At 35.9% G+C, this 21,766-nt stretch overlaps 1 protein-coding gene across 1 annotated transcript in view; it reads right to left on the bottom strand.

Annotated features, from left to right (window-relative positions):
* Window positions 1-21,766, bottom strand: part of DLGAP1 (DLG associated protein 1) — a 397,584-nt gene that overhangs the window by 296,390 nt on the left and 79,428 nt on the right. The window contains exon 2 of the mRNA XM_030970064.1: window positions 21,163-21,304. The gene's annotated coding sequence lies outside the window, so the exon portion shown is untranslated. The remainder of the gene's footprint in view (window positions 1-21,162; window positions 21,305-21,766) is intronic.

Below are 21,766 nucleotides of genomic sequence, written 5' to 3'. Positions count from 1 at the left end.
GTGAATGTATTTCAGAAATTAGCTTCATAAAGGAATAAAGACATTCTGTATGCTGTTGAAGAAGCATTCCTTTGCTGTCATGCAGTGCTAACATTTCCTTTTTGATCTGTCTTGCAAAACTTCTTTCCACTGATGTCTTACATACATGTCTTACCTTTTGCTGGAAGATTTTGCTTTTTGTGGGTCAATGTTTTGCTTTATCTTCCACAGTACTCTGTTATGAACTTTATATTTACCCTATAGGGTATATTTCCTCTAACTATTTGGTTTGAGGCTTTTCTAAAGAACATATCTCTGAGACTGTCTTCTGCTATGCTGTCATCTTGCAGATATTTATTTACAATTACATGAATCTTCAACTTTGGTATGGAATCTGCTGAGTCTAAATTACTGTGTGCTGATGATAAAATGATACTTCTTTTGCCAACATCTGTTCCTGTAGCCTATAAGATTTTATCAGTCTTATGTCAATTCATATCCTTCCACAATATCTCTAACTCTGGAAGCAAAATCTTCCTTTTTCCACAAAATTCTATCCCTTTCAGAGAGATTGGGGTTTTTTTCCCTATGAACATTTTACTAGTGTTTTTCTCCCTTTGCTGACCAGAAATTTTTCATATTGTTGTTAGAAACAATATTGTTTTTCATATTGTTCCTTTCTCTAGAGATTTCCATTTAGCCTTTCTCATGACTGCAAAACCAGAAACCCACATCACTCTAAAGCAAGAAGATCAAACACGATGGAAACACTTTCAGTGTCCCAAAAGTCCTGTACACTGCTACTGTGCATGTAAAACATTTGTTGATGCATTTTCAATTTTGGAAAAGACTTACTGTTTCTCAAAATGGTCCCTCAAGCAACAGTTTATTGAACTAGGCATTCCAAAAAACTGAAGTGACAATAATTTTTGCATCAATTATATTTTGAGAGTATAATTGTTGTCAATGTAGTCAAAAAGACTTTGAAATGAGGGAGTGGAGATCTGAACACATAAAATATATCACCTGATGTATCATCTAATGAAAAGCAGACAACTAAGATACCTGTTTTTGGTACTTTAAACCAAAAGTTGTACAGGATTTGGAATAAATGCTGCACTATTATGGAAGCAAAGCCCCAATTCTTCATTCTCTATCTGACTACCAGATCAACAAATGTTACCAAGAAAATTTCATATTAGTTATATTTAGTTCAGCTATGTGCTCCATGCGCTTGTGAGAACTAATATCTAACCTCTAATTTTTAAAAGTGCCCATTCATGTTTTATGTTTTAATAGGCATTTGTACACACACAGTGACATTACCTGTTCTGCCTGTCTGGCCATGTGCAGATTCCAAAAGACCAGAAGCATTTGCAAAGCATCCTCTTAGAACAAAGAGGTATAAGGACAAACTGACCCTGATCCATCTGAATAATGCTGAACAGATATTTAAAAAAATAAATCTGAATTTGGAAACTTGAAGAGATTACAAAATCTCGGCTACAGCCCTCATGGTGAAAAGTATTGCACTGCTCCCCAGTCTGCAGTTGATACCTTAGTTTTAAGAAGTGTTTAACTATGTCTTCTGGAAAACCATCTCTGCATTGAGTAGGCAGCTTAAACAGTATGTATTCCAAACTACGTTATGTCATTTTAACCTAGAGAGAAATACCAGTGCTTTGGACACAGAAATCAAGCACACTGCTGTCCTAATACTGTGATTAATGCTGTGAGCTACACCCTGCCTAGCCTTCCTAATCTCTGGGCTTTCTAATTTATAGCAGAGATGGATAGGCTATCAGTGGGGAATTATGAGGATTACTCGCTGTTTATCTCTCCTTTGCAGAGACACTTTGCTGCTTATAGAATTACCATAAACCCTCCAGCTACAGTGCCACTTCTATACTTATCCAGAAGTCTAGATACCTACTGGGCACAAAATGTTTTGATAGTCAATATATTAGAGAATGTTGGAGTTGATGGATTCTTTTTTTTTTACATGATTTGAACATACTGTCAGAACTCGTCATGTTACTTCACTGGTAATTTGTCTGCAGGTTATCTTGCATTCCCTTGAAATCCAGTGCTGTGATCTTGTCTACACTAATTAGAGTTCAGCATTAATGCTTGGAGGTTGCCCTCAAGCATCACCACAGGTGAAACCATTAAACATGTATGCCAAGCCATCTCTGCACTTGCAGCAAGTTATGTAACCCATTTCAAAAGACTTCATCTTCATGGTCACCAGGAATGTTACTGACTCACCTACTATCTCAAATTTAAGAGCTTTCTCAATGCTTCTACAGAAAGTCCTTATGCTGTGGAGCACAAGTTTCCTTTTGGGATGAAACTAACCAAAGTATGCAATGGGAAATACTTGTTTTAGTTTCCTGATGAAGGAAGGAAGAAAGGGACCCTATAACATTTGCTTTCCACTAACTTAAAAATCTGAATCTGTACAGAAAAACTTTTTACTTTAGAAGGAAATTTATGAATGAGAAACATCAATAAGATAAATATAACCCTTGTACACCTCATTTTTTAATAATTACAAGTGTCCTTCAATGATCCCTTTTAAATACAGGTTGCATTTACAGACAGGATATTTAGAGCCAGGGTGTCTCTGTACCAAATAATTTAGTGACCATTTGAGCACTAACATTCAGCTAAATTGTACATATTTCATGCTGCTTAGATTAAATTTTGGCCTATATATAGTTTTATATAACCATATTCTTATGAAACTCCTCACAATTTCCCATTGTTCTTAAACTTTGTACTTCTTAACCAGTCTGCTAAACAGAAGACCTTAAGAATACTTAATTTAAAGGTTCTGGGGCTCTAATTCTATGCATACGTATTTATAAACATAATAAAAATATGTACAACTGAAAGCTTTTTCCCTCCTCTAAGTCACAACATATCATCTTTGTCATTTGTATTTGTCTATGCTCACTTTTTATTCAAAGACTGTAACAAAAAAAATTGTTTAAACATCATCTTTGGTTAAAATAAGAACTCTCTTATTCCCTACCTTATCTTCATTCACTTGTTTCTTATACCTACATATATCTTTTGATTTGTAAGACTTAAAAAATCCCTAAAATTAACCAGATCCAAACTACTTCGTGCCTGAATTCCTTTCAGAATGTTTTAAAATGTCTCAGCATATAAAACACACAGGTGTAGTCATGCAGACCCTTCCTTCAAGCTATCATGAAATGAAAATACAATTACTAAAGGAGAAGACCATTCTCTCTAGGTACCAGCCAATCTGACAGCCCAGCCTCAGCTCACATTTGTGCAACTGTGTCATGCAAACCTTTTAAGATTTTATCTCATCTTTTAATTTCTAGTTAGTATCTCAGTATGTATAAACCAGCCAAGATCCAGTCCTATTTTTCTGTTTTTCTAAGTACTTTCTCAGTCATCTTCTGCAGCACAGGACCTCAATTGTTGGCTAAGATCATCTAGAATTGTCTTATCTAGTCAGTTCCCTTCCATCACAGTGGCTTTGTACAATGAAGATCCTTTGATCTTTTCTCTTCTCTGAACTCCAAGTATAGTCTCCGAGGGAAAGAAATTATTGAATAAAGTCATTTAGCTGAAGAGAAGGGTATCTACATGGAATTTAACAACAGAGACAGGCAATCATACTAATTACCAGTCCATTCTCTCACCCTAAGAGAGCCTGCTAACAAAAGGAGAACCATGACCAAGCCTATCCTTTGTTTCAAGCTCAGTGAATGTTAAGTCCATGCCTCAGTGTGCTGTCATATCCTATAAGCAGGATGAAATCAACTTACTATCTTCTGTCCTGGGTTTGCTTGCTTTTCTGGCAGGCCACGGTAAAAACATACAACATTGTTTGGATCTCTTAAGGCATTGGCAATCCAGATAGAGAAAGGCAGAACTGGGGAACTTTCCAACAGGTTCTTGAAATGTAATAGCATGTTTACATAACATGTGAGACTCTTGATTTAAAAATGGGTCATCTAAATAAGTCTATGTTAATGGATGAAACATGGGTAAGTTGTGTTATCAATACAACTCACACACTTCTCAAGTGTCCATGATCCTGGTCCCACTAGAACTGTTCTTGTCAGTTCTGATGTACATATGGCCAACTCTTATTCCGTATATTTCCCTGATGACATCAGGCAGTATTCCAGGGACACAGTCTGTATTACCAAGGGCCAACAGCACTGCTTCATCTCTCAGAAAACAAGCCACAATTCCTTTGTGCATCAGAAATTTGCTGCTGACAGCTGCAGCAGAACAGTCTCCAGCCTCACTAGCTCTGCTGCACTGCTGAGTGCAGGGCAAGCGTGAAGCCATATACATCCCTTCCAGATCACCTCTCTGTGATTCTGTGATTCTGTGGATGAATGCTTGCATACAAGGACTTAATGTCTGGATAGTGAGGAGAGAGGTGTACAGCTGGCTATTTGAGTTTTCATGTCCACATGATTTGTTTGGTTTTTGCTTTCATAAGCTTTGCTGTATATGTTGCTTCAAAGAATTGCACAGGCTTCTCTCTTCTTAAATGACAACATCTATTAAATTACAAAGACATTTAAGAAATGTGGATTATAACACCAAAATAAGGATAGTAAACCTTATTCCAGTGAAACACCCTATGAAGTGTATTTCATTTTGGAGGGAATATTACATGGAATATTACATGGAATATTACCATAGGAGATGGTAAATTTTATCTCAGTACTATTCACCTATTTTATTCACACATGGAACATGAACATAGATCAAGTAGTGTATTTGGGATTGCTGGTATTCTTTGCATTTTATGTAGCTTCCTTTTTATCTATGAAAACTTGAGAACATAAGTTCTTGCTGGGATATGTCTCTAAGGAGCAAATTCTAGTTACAAATAAATGATAAGGTGGCCTATTGCTTAATTAATTTGCTCACATTAGTTTCTATTTAGGACGCGGTGTTAAGCTCTACAGATGGGCAGTCCAGCTACCAACCTGTGTATCAGTCAATACAGAGTTTCTTTGGTTTGGTGTTTATGGAATTCTTCAAAGAAAAAACACTGATGACAAATTAACTCACTTTCACTCCCCATCAGGCAGAACAATACCTGCATGCATGTACAACACAAATACACAGTCTCTGACAGTGTGAAGAAAACTTGTGCAGTTTAAAGGGATGTAGAACATCACTAACCTACAGCAGTGGCACTACTTTTACATCAGAACAGTTTAAAACCTACTGCAAATAAGAAGATAGTTTGTGACATTTTTAAAACAGTAAATTAATTCTCTTAATAAAATGTCTAAAATTACTCATTTTGCTATCTTAGAGAATGAAAGAATATTCAAGTAGATTGTTCTAAGTTCATGCTCTTCATCCAAGCTGAATTTTTTTGTTTAGCAGTTAAGAGCTACTATGCTGTCTTCACTGTAACTACCTTGGCATTGCAAAAAAATTCCCATTGTATTTTTAAAACCCCATAAAAGTAAAGGTGTGTTTGAAAAAGAAAATTAACAGCAGGGTGTGACTGGGTAACAAAGTAGGGGTCTTGTCATGGCAGGAATAAAAGTGCCTGTGGTTCTCTAATACATTTACAAGCTCCTTTCCACTATGAAAAATATCTTCCATTACTATTTTTTTCTCATTATTTGCACAGGATTGGAAATGAGGCACTGTCAATATGAAAGGAATTCACAGAGACACCTTCCTATTATTCTGCTAGCCTATACCACAACACTGTCCATTTTATTTATTACTTTGCTGAGCTGGTCTTTCCAAAACAAGCAAGCTGATAGAATTACCCCCAAGCAGTTGCCAAAATGATGATTAATATTATTACAAACTAATGCTTCTCATAAAACAGAGACATAAACCAGATTCCCTTTGACATGAGCTGCAAAAATCCCTCCTTGGCTCAGATGCTAGACGCTGCTTGAAGAACATCACCTAGCTCTGAAGATAAAGTTCATGCACTGATCCTTCCTAGCTGAGGCCACCACATAGCTACTCTTACCTTCAGATCACCAACAAATGCTGGCAGGGATAACGTCTTTCTAGAAATACCTGCATGCTGCTAAAGCACCCTCAGCACATACTATCCATGACTTCCTTCAAATCCTTTTCCTTCCTTCTCCTAACACCACAGTCACACCTCCTCCCTATGCCTCCTCTCCTAACTCCTTCAGTTAAAAGTTTGTAGAAAAAAAAAAGGCAAAGTTTTATACTGAAAATCAAAGATCCACTACTGTAGTGGTATAGAGCACCACAGACGTATGATAGGAGGGAAAGGAGCTACATTTCCTCCTCACAGGTTTCCAGATCTCACAGAGATGTAAGTCAAAGACTGAATCTAAAACTAAGAGACAATTTTATCTAGCAAAGAGTGACACAGTTATCAAGGAAGAAAATATCCTGGAATATCCTAAAAAATAAGCTATTGCTTACTGGATGATATTCAGGACAGTCAGGTTAAATGAGGCATAAACTGTAATCAAAATTGCAACCACCAAGCTGGAAAGACTGGCAAAGAAAATGAAGACAGGAGTGCTCTTCTGGGGTGATAATAATGCACACTGAATACAGCAGCAGCGATAAGACTAAAACCAATCTAATGCAGATTATATAATGCTGTACAGTCAATCATAAAAGAAAGCTTTCTTAAAGTTGGAAGTATTCACGTTCAGGGGCATCCTCAGCTGAAGCAGAAGAGTGAGCCCTTCGAACCAACAGGACATGCTCTGTGGAACCTGCAGTGTTACCTGCTCCTGGGATGAAGAAAGGAAGGGATGAAGAAAAGAAAGGAAAATGACTGTCACCCTGGCTGGCCACTAAGTACCATATAGCCACTTGCTCACTCCTCTATATTACAGCCCCAGGTGGGGAAGAGTTTTGAAAACAAAATCTAAACCTCAGGATTTAGATAAGAAAAAATTAATAAACAAAATATAATATTAATAATAACAACAATAATAGTAATAATAATTTACTAATAATGATAAGATTATACTAATATAATTTTATACTAATACCAGAAACAGCAATAATGAGAATTGTGATGATAAGAAGAGGGAGAGGGAGTAACTGAACCCAAGGGAAATACGTGATGCATTGCTCATCACCCACTGAGTAATGTTAATCACATCCCTGAAACACAGTGAGTGGCTTCTGGGCAACTCTCCCCAGTTTTTATACTGGGTACAACACTCTACAGCATGGAATACCCCTTTTGCAGGTTGGGTCAGCTGTTCTGGCTGTGCTTCCTCCCAGGTTATTGTGCAACTCCTCACTAGCAGAGCATGAGATGCTCAAAAGCCCTTGACTAAGTGTCAGCACTACTTAAAAACAGTGTGTAATTAACATTATTCTCATACTAAATCCAAAACCACAGCACTGCACCAGCTACAAAGGACAAAATGGACTCTGTTGCACCAAAACCAGTACATCTAAGTAACAGACTGGCAGGAAATGGAAAAGGCATCTGTAATAATAAATATAGATAGCTTTTATTTTGTTTGAGCTCTCAGCTACGCTTGGTATCACTTACCAAGGTATTAAATGTAGAAAAAGTAAACAAACACATTCTCCAAAGCTGCTGCGCAGCTTTATCATCATGTTAAATGAAAACGTCTGCACCCTAATAAAGCTGATAGTTTTGTAGTAGAATTTTGTTTCAGAATTATGTTTATCAATGAAAAAAAAATCAGTGTATTAGACTCAGAATGATAAAGTATCAGATTTTTGTGATACTTACAGCCAAGTATGAATGACACATAACAAGAACATCAGATACATGAAGCTCATGTTAATATCACACTCAGCACTTAAACATCCACCATGTAATCAGCTTTCTTCTACTAGGGCCAGAGAATTCAGAAGAGGAAAATCTGTCAAAGTTATTTCATTTTCTTTTGTGAACACCTGCTAATTTTTAAAAAAATATAACTTATGCTAAAAAAAGGCATCCTGTATTTTTATTTCCTCTTCCCATAAGACCCAGTTAAAAGCAATAGGATGAAGTATGCAAATGATACATTACAAGAGAAGATGTCTGTACCACAGGGTGCTGTGGGATTCTGTGATATTCATGTTTCTGCATAACTTAATTTATCCATTAGCAGATAAATAGGAACTGTTAATACTCAGGAGATGTTTGCTCAGGAAGTTGGAGTGGCCTAGGTTGTTCTGGTCCATTAACGGAGAAAGCATTGTTCAATTCCTTCTCTTATACAACAGACAGTGTCTCCTGGGTACCACCAAGGCCACTCTGTGATGCTCTAGCAGTAAAACTGCCTTGAATTAAATTATCCAATAATTATGGATAATAAATATGGCCAGGGGAAAAAAAATATCAGTATAAAGCAGGGGCAATGAAACAGCCCCTGTTTCCCTCCCCACTGTGCTCCTGGGGATGAAGCTCAACTTTTGGTTACTTGTATGTTGTGCCAAAAGATAACGTACACACAAGGCAGAGTGCAGAGCAGACCTTATGCCCCTCTAAGGTGTCACATGGGATTTGGCTGATTTTTTTGTAAATCAGCCACAGAATGACTAAACTGGTTCATATTTGTCATTGTACTGTCCATGCAAGTTTAATGGTTAAGGAAAGGCTGCTCTGGGAGATTCTAACCTTCACAGAGCCTCACATTCTCTTCAGAAAGATGTCAGAAAGATGTCCATTATCAGTGTAAAGGTTTCAATAGCAGAGAAGGATCAAGTTTTGCATAAACATTAAGGCAAGTGTTGTGCACCTTTGATAAACATACATATTTGCTGAGAAAGAAAGAAAGGAGGTTTTGGTCCTCCAGACTTTATATTTCTCAAAGTTCTCCTATAGTCTACATGGGGAAATTTTACAATATGTTACATTGAGACAAAAGTTTTTTAGAAACTTCAGCTTAATAGGAAGTTTGTTAGGACCGTGGGACTCAAAAAATACTTATGATTTGGGGCTTTAAACTGCTCTTTGACTGACTCAGTTATACCAGAAATATGAAACTGTTTCTGGCTAATGCTGACAATTACTTCAACACAGCAATTATCTTCCCTTTAATGACACATTGCCCAAATTTCCCATTTCATATGGCTATTTTCCATACTGTTGTTCCTGCAAGTAGAAAAGGAAATCAGTTGTCACTCAGGCCTATCACTTTTTACTGTAATGAACAGTCTGAGTGTATGATATGCATTCACAGAAGGCTGGAAAAAGATTCTATCTTTTTTAGACATGATAAACAAGGACTTCCCACAATAATTCAGTAGGATTGATTTACGCTGTCATGATCAATCTGGGCATTTTATACTTTTTTTCTTAAGGCGTTTTTTCTTCTGTGAGATTAATTGTTTAGCATTGCTAATTTCTAGTGAATATCACATTAAAATATGCTGAAAGCTAGGAAAATGTGTAGAAATATTCTGAGGTTGACCACAGCAGATGCTCAAATGCAATTCAGTTTTCTAGAACTGCAGTTTGACAGAGCAGCAATGGAGCACTCTAATGTACTGAGGAGGAGTTACCAGCATACACATTATCAAGAAAGATGTCAGGCACCCCAGTAAATCAATATTAATTCCAAAATTCAGCTTCAGACTCTTGAGATGGAATTCTAGTGGCATGCAGGAATAAATCTGAAGATGACACCCAAAAATACAGAGGCAGTACAGGCACTCTAGATCCTAATTTTAAGTATGTTCTCTGTATCATGTTATTTATGCTTGCTGCTTTTCTGCTGCATTACTTGGTCATAAATAAGCTACAGGTAGTGAAAGGGGCTGCAATGGAAACATTCATTGCACAGTCCCTACTTTCTAGGGGATGCCAGGTTACTTCTAAAATAATCAGCACTGTCTGTGTGAGTAAGATCACTGAAATGGGAGCCAACGTCAAAACAAATCTGCAAATTTGGTACAAAAATAAAGAGGTTTCACTTGTGGCTAACCCGGATATGAACTAAGATGCAACAGTCAGAAAGAGTGTAAAATGTTTTGTCCTGGAGAAATATGCAACAGATCTTCAGGTGATGTTATGTTTTTTTAACATTAACAAAAATTAAAATTAACAAAAATGACAAAAAGATCCAACTTCTTTTAGCGGAATATGAAAAACAATCTAAGATTGTAAAGGTAAGAGCAGATGTTTACTATACAATTAATTACATAGATTAACCAAACTTCTCAGTGGCTACCAGCAAAATTTTATTGCAAATACTTAATAAAACTACATTCTTTTTCTGTATTTGTTTCATTTCATATCCTTAGAAGGACTTACAGCTGCCAATCTGAGGACAAGTGTCATGTGGTCAGAGAGAACTTAGGCTCAGTTTTATCAGCCAATACCAACTAAAATAAGCATATTTCATGTCAACATTTCAATCCGCAAGGCCAGAGTTTCATCATCCTCACCTCTTTAAAGTAATACTGCCTCTCTTTTTTAATTACCTCTACCTACACTTGGAATTGCACAGCTACAGTTATGACTATAAAAATTTCTAGTGCAAATCACCACATCATAAATTACATGGTTGGATGAAAATATGCAAGTTTCAGTAGAAAAGAAAATGCTTGTTTCTGACACTCATTCTTTGAACATAAAGATGGCTGAAGAAAAATCAATCAATAATTAAATATTTTCTAGCATTATAGATTATTTTAGTCCAGTTAAGACTTTTTTTCCTTTTCTGCAATGTCAATATAGCAAAAAATCCAAATACACCCTGAAGTAATGAAAAGAACCACAGTGGTCTCTTAAGTATTATGTTTTATGGGCTAACCACAGCTAATTGAAGGAATTTACAGTGTATACATTTAAAATATTACACTTAAAATTTATTTAAACAGGTTCTAGTAAGCCAGTAAAAGCTCTTTTGCTGTAATCAGATAATAAGCAATACCACTGCAGAATCCAGTGGAATAGAAAATAATTTAGTATAAATTATTAAAATGAAGAATTTTATATATCGCATTTTTTTGAAATTATGCATGTGCAATGTACACTATACATTTTGTATTTAACTAATGTTTTCATGAGTTACCCACAAATTCATAACATACCATTTGCAACTCCTTCACAGACACCAATAACTAGGCAAACTATGCTTTGCATAGTTCAATGCATCCACAGTGTATTAGTTCATGCCAAAATACTATCTATTGATATGAAAAGACAGACAAAGCCGCTTTTGCTGTTCATATTTCTTCTGAAGAGTAAAACAGCTTGTCATCAGAAAAAAATGAAAAATTACTTTCTGTCATCATGCATTACAGAGAGGATGGAGCTATTTATTAGGATTATAATACATATTCATATATGGCATGAAGAACGCCTTTATTTCTTCATGTGATTTTCATAATTCTGCTGCACTCTCAGCAACTGTTCTCTTTCCTCCCCCAAACTCCCTTCCCACCTTACTGCTGCAAAGCCACACTGAGATGCTGTGAACCAGAAGCAGAGAATCCCAAGAATGACCAAATGGTCAATGTCTGTGCTCGGTATCAAGTGCTCGCTCAGAAAAAAAAGTCAAGAGAGAAACTGGCCACACTTTATGGTGTCACAGAATAGTAGAAATGTAGTCATTATTTGCCAACATCAGACAAATTCAGCCTTCAGATAAAAGGCCTATGTTTTGAATAGTAGGGACAAAGTGGAAGTATTATCCATAGTTTTTCTATTCATAATTATGTTAAAAATTCAAGATGCTAACTTTTAAGATTACATGCTCATTGAAACTCAAGACTTCAGCTATTTGCTACATATACAGGTCAATCCTCCAACATTAATTAGTTTTTAAACTGTAAACTGTTCAAATACTTTTTAAGCTTATTTCAAATTTTAAGGATTTTGATAGGTTATATTAAGATCTCAGAATTTTTGACTGCATACATTGCAACTGTAAGTGGACTGCAAATTTTCACAACCTTGACTCATCTTTCCTGAAATAAATGTAGTGTTTCATAAAACACATAAAAATACTGCATCTAATTAAGTAAATGCCAGAGATAGACCTAAAGTCTAAACAAAGGTTTATCAACAAAATTTAGGGGTTTATTGAACCAAGAACAGAACTGCTCAGACTGTTCCAATGGCTTGGCCTTTTGTAATCAAAAGGTATTTAATTTGAAAATAATTATTCTTTGAGAGACACATATTGGGTGGAGTGTGAATCTCAGTGTATTTCAAAGAACAGAGGCCACCCTTTCAGAGGAGTTCCTGTGTAATTAGTGGAAATCAAATTACCAAATTCAATTTTCCCTTACAGCCTTCAAGTTTTTTGTACCCCAGTGTTATGACTGGACACACCTTTCTCCCAGAAACCTTCAGTGCTTCTCAACAATTTGAGCTTTACTGTCAAAATACAGTCAAGGTTCAAACTAATTTTGCTGCCTAGGAAGAGAGTTTATATAATTAAAACAGCTCTGATGACACATTTGTTAAAAAAAATAAAGCTTCCAGCAGGGGTCAGTCTCTGAAGAGAGGTTGTTGGGAATAAATAAGTAAAAGGGGAGAAAAAGTCTACTTAAGCACTATTGAACATAACACAGACCTGTTAGTCTCCTTTCAATTCCTGTTAGCTCATTAGATTTCCTTCGCTTTCAGCTCTGAAACACGTAGATATATTATGTTTCATTAATATAGGTGATCAGGCAGCTGGGGTGACTTCACTTAAACAAGTGATGGTGCTGAATGCAAGAACAGTAATTGTGTAAAATAAACCTTGAATATTTATGAAGTACCTTTAACAGACACAATCCAATAGCAATATTAGATTTTATTATTTTAACTTATTAACTGTAATTTATGTATACACTGTCAAACTCTGCCTTAGACATGACCTAACACTTTTTCCTGTGATGCTAGTAACTGTAAGAGTTCATCTTAACTTTATTGTGACTATTTTCATAAAACTGAATTATTACTTGAAACACAGAGCCAGCAGCCTATTCATCTATAAAAATTAAAGTTCCACATAGTGACTTATGTTGGCCTGTTGCAAATGCCAGAACAAGTTCTAAGGTCCAGAAACACGGTGTTCTTGCAATTGCAAACTGCTTCTCTGGAAGAACCACCCAAACAAGCTGACCCTGTAGAATGGAAGCCTCAATCAGACTTAAATTCCAACAGTTATTATTCTGAAGTGCCTTGGAAAAGTCAATTTCATAGCACATCTGCTCTGTAATGAAACAAGGAATAGAAGATAAGGGAGTAAAGAGCTGTCTGTTGACCACTGCTGTGTTTAATAGGACATACACTGCAGTCACCTGGACTGAAGCTCTTTAAGCTCAAGAATAACCCACATCATAGGAAAAACACCTCTACAAATTCCTACTCATGTAAAAATTTACTATCAACCTCTCTAGTTTCTTTGACTTTTTAGTGGTTAACTATTGCACTAAAGCTGCCTAGAAAAGAGATATCCCATTTGCAATGGATATAGTTAATGAAACAGATAATATTCCATGAGCAAGGTAAAATCACTAAATAATTCAACTCAAGTTTCCTAAAGACCATTAGCATATTATAACTTTCAACAATACCAATATTGTTTGTTATTAACCCATTTATTGTTGTAGTGCCCTGAAATCCTTTGTATCTCTTGCTCATGCATTCCCATCCAGATTCTACCATTTCTTCTTTTAGTGGAGTAGTCTAAATGCTACTTAAAGATTAAAACTACAAATTACTATAATTTTAACATTCCAATACTTATATTACTTTAATAATTTCATTGTCTAATGCACTGATGGCCGATTCAAAGGAAGATTTAATTCCAGAGGTGATCTATCATGTTGCAAATGTAATTTTTTCACATGAAGCAAGAATAAATCTCATCAACTTACAATCCTTCAAGGCCCTCCTAATGACAAAATGATTTACTGACTTGGCTGAACTATTTTTTTTCTAAAAATTTAGAACCATCAGAAATATTTAATGACTCGATTTAAAGTGCTGAAAGAGAAGCACAGTGGAAGAGTATTAAAATGTTGGTATTCCCCCAAGAATTAACACCTGTCAAATCAACAGGTTTTGAAGTGGAAGACATCATGTCCATTTCAATTGCAAATTTGCAAATAAACACTGTAAAAGGAATGTGTCTTATTTCTGAAGAAGCATGAAAGCACCATGCTCCTTTTGGGCTCAAGATTTGCCAAGCTTTAATTATGGAACCTCCACATTCTTTTCACTTCAAAAGCTAATCATGTATGAGAGGTAACCCCTCTCTCCTTTGGAAACTACTGGCTGTAATTTAGACTGATACAAAAGATAATTCTGATATTGATTTAACCATCACAGCACTAAAATAAGGCCTGTATGATTTTCCATTTCTAATAGTGAAATGCCACACTTTCCACAATATATCATACAAAAAAATATACATTACACATCTTTAATCTCAACATGGCAGAGCAAATCATACCCAAATGTTGTATCTAAGACTCTTTGCTTGATAAATTTGATCCAACTACAAATAAAATTATTAGTTATTTACAGGCATCAACACTTTTAAATAGGAATTCAAAATATGCACTTAAAATACCACTCTTGCTGGGATGTCTTTTCTAGGCAGCATAGTTAGAGCTGCCAAGTGTTAGCCTATATGTGAAAGAAAAACCACACAAAAAACAAACTCCAAAAAACTACTACCCACTTCTCTTTAAACATACCAATTTCTGCATCTGTAAAGACGGGCCACATTGGGCTAAAAGATAATGTGTTTGCAAATATCTGAGAAATGTAGCAGTGTTTCTACCACAGAACATTTCAAACAAATATCAAAATGCATTAGAGTAAAAAAAATTGAACAGCAGGTAAAAGATGCAGTAGAGGAACAAATCAAACCAAAATCAAGATTTTATTTCTGTATATATTTATATATATGTATATGTTCACATAAACAGAGTCCCTAGCTGGAACTAATGATTGTGTATAACTAAACACTTTGAAAAATTAGAAATAGTTAAATGAATCATCCCATTTCACTAGACAAGATGAAAGTACAGCATAGAATTCAATTTTTTTTAAACTATTTATGTGTGAAACATCTTATGCATGCATGCATTCTCCAGAACCACTATAATGATATGTATATTTATCTGACTTTATGCTACTGACAACATATTTGATCAGCTAAAGGTTCAATCAGAACAAACTTCACAACTGGTAGCTGGAAAATAACAGAACAGATAGAAAAGAAAAAACGCGCTTGAGGGCATAGGAATTGGATATTAAACCACTGAGATAAAATACATCTTCTTATAAAGTTTTAGTGATCACCAATCCTGTTTTTGCACAGCATCCCTTACTAGAAAAGGGAAAAATCCCCAAACAATAATAATGACGATACTGTAATCAGCTGTTCAGGAACTTCAGTGGTACACTTCTCAGAAACTAGCATAAGACATTTTAGAACAGTTAAAGGACTGTTGACAGTGTGAAAAAGTGTGAAAAGAATTTTGGGACATGGCAAATTATTCTAAAACGCTCATTCTGATATTAACTGATCTGCATTTTCTTGAACATATCACTGAAAATAGTTAAGTTCTTGCAGACAGCCTTTAACATTTTGATGCAACAAAGTTCCTTTGGTAGCTATTTAGTGCCTGTCCTGGTTACACTCCACTAGGATTTTGCTTTTTCTCAGTTGTAGGAAAGAACAGTAGCATTATGAGCACACTCTAAATTGTCTGCGGCTGTTGAAGCTGTTGAAACACAATCTTCAGCATCCTACCTAATCTTGAGGCATATGTCAGGCTTTTTTAGGAAGGAGGTCACCAGCTCAGTCCTACAGGAGCTCTGGTTATAGATAGGAGCAACCAAAATTCAAACACTCAGAGCTACCTTTCTACTCAAGAATGCAACTGGCTTACACTAAAAAACAAAGATCACTGTTCTTGCATTCCAGAGCCTGCTTAAACACTGCCCTTTGAATTCATATAGAATACATAAAAGCTACTGTTGCTTCTATTACTGTGAGAAATATGCTTTGCTATTTTGTTTATTTTCAAAATATTTTGGATTTGAATGCACAATTTTTTATCCAAAACATTACTATTAGACAAGTATTATATTTATGTATAATTTTGCATACTTTCACAACATCCTTTATTTTTGCCCGCCCGTCAAGGAATTGAGATTTCCTACATTCCTTTTTACTTTTACCAGCTTATGACAGTGGCAAAGGCAAAATAATTCAGGATCTTTTTGTGTAATGAAGCTCTCATTCTATGTGACATAATTCAAAATATGTCATAATTCAAAAATAAGTAATTATTTTTTTTATGTAGAGAAAGTTAGAAATATGTGCCATGTTATCTGTAATATATATCTTGTGACTAAAGAAATCCGGTATGGTTTTATTTAGGGAGTTCATAAAGCCTATTTAAATGTTTCCTTAAATATATGGTGAAATTTTTGCTCCACTGAGATGAGGAAAGAAGAGAAAAAATGTTCTAGACTGACTTGAAATTTCTTTTTCCTGTGTTTTCCTTATTTTGAGAAAATGCTATATTTCTACTTGCAAGTCAAATGCAAACTTTTCTCCTGTCTGTATGTTTGTAATGTCTCATTTATAAGGTGGATGGATTCAATTTTTACAAAAATATTCTCACCTTTTCACACCAAAAAAGGCATAATATTGGAACCCAAAACTGACTTAAAAAAGATCCCACAAACCATCCTAAGTCCTTCTGTTGGGTTTTTTTGTGGGTGGTGTTTTTTTTTTTTTCTGTGCCCTCACAATTTTTTAATGCTAGTTGTAACAAAAAAATTTCACAAACATTTTCAATTCCCAACCCTTTGTTGTACCACAACAGGGTTAGTTCAATTAATTCTGGGGCCACTTGTTCATACCAGAAAACAAAAATTACTATTCTTGGACCTTCAGTTAAGGGAAATACTTTCCCTATCTTTGTCTAATTGGGCTTGAACAGAAAAGCTATTGGCTTCACTTCTAGAAATAATGTGTCTTGAGATCGTAGGAAAATTCAGGTAGGAGTGGACATCAGGCAGTTCTAGTTCAAGCTCCTGCTCCAAGCAGGCTCAGCTGTGAGACCAGGCTTGGGTGCTTGGGGCTTTGTCCAGCTGGGTCTTGAACACTTCAGAGAACAGAGCCAGCACAGGATCTCTAAGCAACCCAATGCAGCACCTGCTTGTCCTCAGAGTGAAAATGCTCTCCTTCTATCCATTCTAAACCTTGTGTTTCAACTCATGGTCATTATGCTGAGTTCCTGCCTCTGTACCTCAGTTTGCCAGAACATTTGCGCTGGCAGTGGTTTGGACCCAAATTTTCACAGCTCCACTCTTGAAAAGTTCCCTTAGGTGTGGTATAGTATAGTAATGACACATATAAAGGACCACAGCAAACCAGGCAAAACCTGGATGACTTTCCTCAATCTCATTAGTTCTCTGCATGATTCTCACGTCAGTGAGGCTGTTTGTAGGAAATCCAATAAAGGCATTGCTACATATCATGGAGTTCAGTTTCAGATTAACGCACCCAGCATCTGTTGTCTACATGCAAGAAAGTATTTAAGTTTGCTGTTACTTAGATAGCTAAGGACCAGTTCAGTTGGCCTCAGAAATACCTTGGAACATTCCCTCTTGGCTCCAGCAAGCCCATTAGGAGGCTGTAGGTCTCCTACAGGTCCCGTGGCATATTTATCTATTCCACATGGATGTCTCAAGCACACCGCCACATTTTGAATGATCCTAGAGGCATACAAAGGTGCCAGTGATTTGAACCTGTACGAGATGGATATTTGAATCATTCTTTTGGCCTGACTACCATGAAAATATGTAGTACATTGATTATATGAGAACCTAGACACCTAGCAAGAATTTAGACACCAACATACGCTTGCACTAAAGTGTTCTCATTACAAACGAAAACCCAGCCACAGCCTAAGATCATGAGAGATGACAGCAGACAATTACAGCTCATTAAATGAAATGCCAGTGCTCAGTGGCATGGGTGAAAGCCATGAAATGGTATCACCACATATTGGGAAGCAGCTTCTTCACATTTTGTCTCAGGCTTTCAATAATATACACATTAATGACAGAAGTTCCACATGAGAGAGTAATGAAATTTTTCTACTTCTTCCTTATTCCTGACCACTTCATCTAGGAAATTAAAAAGCAACAAGAAATGAAGGCCAAATATGATCTGTGAGGTAGAAGAGATGAGAGGTAGGAGTCAAATCCTACAATACTATCTCTAATTCCTTCTTTCTGTGAATCTAACAGTGCTATGTTGCTCAGTAAAATGTCGAAAATAACATACAAAACTACCATGTGCCTTTTGAGAAACAGAAGATAAAATGAGTTCTCAAATATTCAGGGTTTCAATGCTTTGTGGAAAACTAAAAGGGCCTTCTAGACTTTTTTCTCTAGAGAGTAGCAGAGATTTTCATCTGTTGTAGCTTTGAAATACTGTGGCAGCCCTTGACCTTAAAAAAATCTCCAAATAAATTCAATAACTTCTATTAATGCTCCTCTTGTTTTTTCCAGTAAAATTTCCATGTAGATTGAAAAAGTAAACTAATAATACTGAAATCTACTCTGCAGATGTGGAAGAAGTATGAACAAAAAATGAAAATTCTAGGATTTTAAGTAAATATGATAATGTTGTCAAAAGCAGAAAATATTCCTGAGACACAAGCTGTTTATTCTGCTTTTCATTTTATTTCATTTTCAACATTTTCTTATTGTTGGGTTTATTTTTTGGTTTTTTTTTTTTTTTTGTTTTGTTTTTTTTTTTTTTTTTTTTTTTTTTCTAGGTTTTGATTTGTACTTCCCCTTATGTTTTTCTCAACTTAGTTTGTTTTTCTCTGCAGGATAATCAATCCCAGAAAAATGCCTAATTCTGCCCTACACAACTTTATGGCTTCTTTTCAGATCAAATGATGCAAAACACAAACTACACAATCCCACACAAACACAAACACAAACCCCAACAACACAGAGGTGCAAGTTAAGTTTGAAGGATTGCTTTGATACTACCATAGGTACAACATTGTGAAACTATTCACTTAATGCTTTGATTAAATTCCTTTAAAAGAATGTTCATGAATTATTCAACTGATTAAAAGTTCAATGATTCATTTGAACAATATTGCAAAATTGTTTGAATAAACTACTTTATGAGAGAATCCAAACTACCTCTGGCTACAAGTATTCTGGAGCCATCTGAACAAATTCCTAGATTATCCTAAATATTGCTGTGTGAAAAGTTTTGTTGCATTCATTTGTTCAATATCTAGGGCAATACAATTAATGAAAGGTAATACTCCATTGTGTTTCTGATAATTGTGGGGTCTGACAAATCTACAAGTTAGCTATTGCTGGAGAAGAATCCCATCATTTTCCTATGAAAAACACACTTTTTCCTAAAGTAAATTTTACCTAAAGTATAAATTAATACTAATTGTGTAGTGAGCACCATGAACAATACTGTGGGATCCCTTTATTAGAGGACGGTTTAATTTCATAAATGAATAAAGCCCTTTTTCTTTTGATATTTTGCAAAATACTTGTTTATGGCAAACTGTCACTTGTGTTCAGATTTAGAATGTAGAAACTACTGTGATGGTTCCTTGGAAATGCTTAAAATAGATAAGATGGATTGACTGATTGCATATTCCTTTGAATTATTGTGAAAGTACCAGATCTATCTAAATCATGCCATGAAAAAAAGTGGAGTTAGAAGTTATGTAACTTCAAGTTGCTATAAATTGCTTCTTGTTGAAAGCTATATAAAACATTTTCAAATCTGTCATGTTCCACCTCTTCTGCTTAAAAAAATAAATCCAAGTGAAAATGTCCAAGAAAAGTATGAATCAGGCTTATGTTGTTAAGTTGGAGCAAAAGCTTGACACCATCAAGACTGGATACTCTTTAGCAATTTAATCAAGAATCTGATCCATTTTATGTCCAGAATGTATTTTTTACAGTAAGAAACTGTATTTTATTAGGTTAGCTAAACCAGTGTAGCTAAATAAGCAACAAAACCAGATGAGACCTACTCCTCTTCTCACAGACACACCATTGCCATTTTCCATTTAATCCAAGTTTGATTCTTGAACACAGATTTTATCTACCTTCTTTTGCTGCTGACATTCCCACGTGCCCTTAGAACAAGTTATCTCACAAAGCAGCCAGGAAAATGCATTTTCTACTTCTCCTCCCACAGCAGCATGCCAGATGACTGTGCAGCAACAGCATCTCAGAGAACATGCCCTACAAGGTCTGATCTGACCTCCAGACTTCACCAGAAAACAGTCTCACATCATGGACCAGTCTGACCTCCAACAAAGCAGGAGGAATGCAGTACAAAGAGAGCATGGATGAGCCAGAAACTGCTTTATTTGTAGCACTGAACAGAAGAAATGAGCACAGAAGACAGCAGAAGATAATACAGCACTTCAAGCTGTGGGGCAGCACCCAGATGCTGCTTTTGCTAGTCCTGAGAGTACCCACCATAGCCATTAGGAACTGCAAAACCCTTGACAGTGAAATGAATGTCAAGCCCTTCTTTTGTAGCCTAAAATATGTATTGAATTTGAGAAAGTAACTGCTTTTCCCTCATTTGGCTATTTTATATATATATAAATGTATACACACACATATGAGTTTTTTACTGGCAGTGAAACTTTAAATCTTTTCAGAGTTTCACTGGGACCAGAGACTGAAATTACTTCAAGTGAGGCTTTGAAAGAGGGCATCCAGAAAAGGTGCTCTTCATTTCCTTCACCCCTCTGCAAATAAAAACTTGCTTACTAGCAGTTCTGCCTTCCCCAATAAAACAGAGTGGCTGGTAAAACAAAATAACAAGGGGTCATGTCAGAATTAGAGTTGATATGTTGAAAGTGTGTATCACTCAGCCCTGAGTACCACTCCACGATTATACCCTATTTTGTACTCTAAAAGACAACAGCCTCCTACAGCAACAAACACAATTATAAGACAGATACCATTTATCCCAGGAAACCTATCTGCTATTAAAAAAAAATACTAGAAAGGAAAAACAACCCCTTGTGGTGAAATTAGCTGAAATTAGCTCTGATGATGATCTGTTCTTTAAATTGGGAAACAAAAAAGGATGTTTTTGTTCAGCATGATTTATTTTTAGACTGGCAAAGACACAATGGTAAACAGAACTGGAGCTCTGTGGGCACCTTCTGAGGTTAAATTACCTTTCATGCCATTTGCACAGAAGACTGTTCTCAAGCAGCTTGAGCAGATGGTCGGGACACCATTGTCCGTTTACTTGTATCCACAAAGATAAACGATTGCTCTCTGAAATCCTGAACAATATGGCCCTTGTGATGCTTTAGGCTGCCAAGGAGAAAAAAAACCAAACAAACATAAATATAAATTTAGCCGAGGAGAACCAAAGAGTTTTGATTGATGAAATTTCATTTTGAACAACAAGTACATATGGAATAATATAATTTTTTAGATTATAAAAGATATCTAAAATCATCAAGTTCAAATGTTAACCTAACAATGCTGAGTCCACCACCAAATCATGTCCCCAGGTGCCACATGTTTTTAAAATACTTCCAAGGATGATTACTTCACAGCTTCCCTGGACAGGCTGCTCCAGTATTTGACAATCCTTTCCAACAAGATATTTTTCTTTAAAGCCAATCTAAGCCTTCCTTTGCACTACTTGAGGTCATTTCCTCTGGTTCCATTGCTTGTTACATGGAAGAAGAGACTGACCCCCACCCTTCTACAATCTCTTGTCAGGTACTCGTACAGAGAGAGAGGGTCCCCTCTGAGCCTCCCTTTCCA

This window comes from Camarhynchus parvulus, chromosome 2, assembly GCF_901933205.1.
Source record: "Camarhynchus parvulus chromosome 2, STF_HiC, whole genome shotgun sequence".
NCBI classification, from domain to species: Eukaryota; Metazoa; Chordata; class Aves; order Passeriformes; family Thraupidae; genus Camarhynchus; species Camarhynchus parvulus.
Note: the sequence above shows the minus strand (reverse complement) of the source record. Positions and strands in the feature narration are given on the sequence as shown.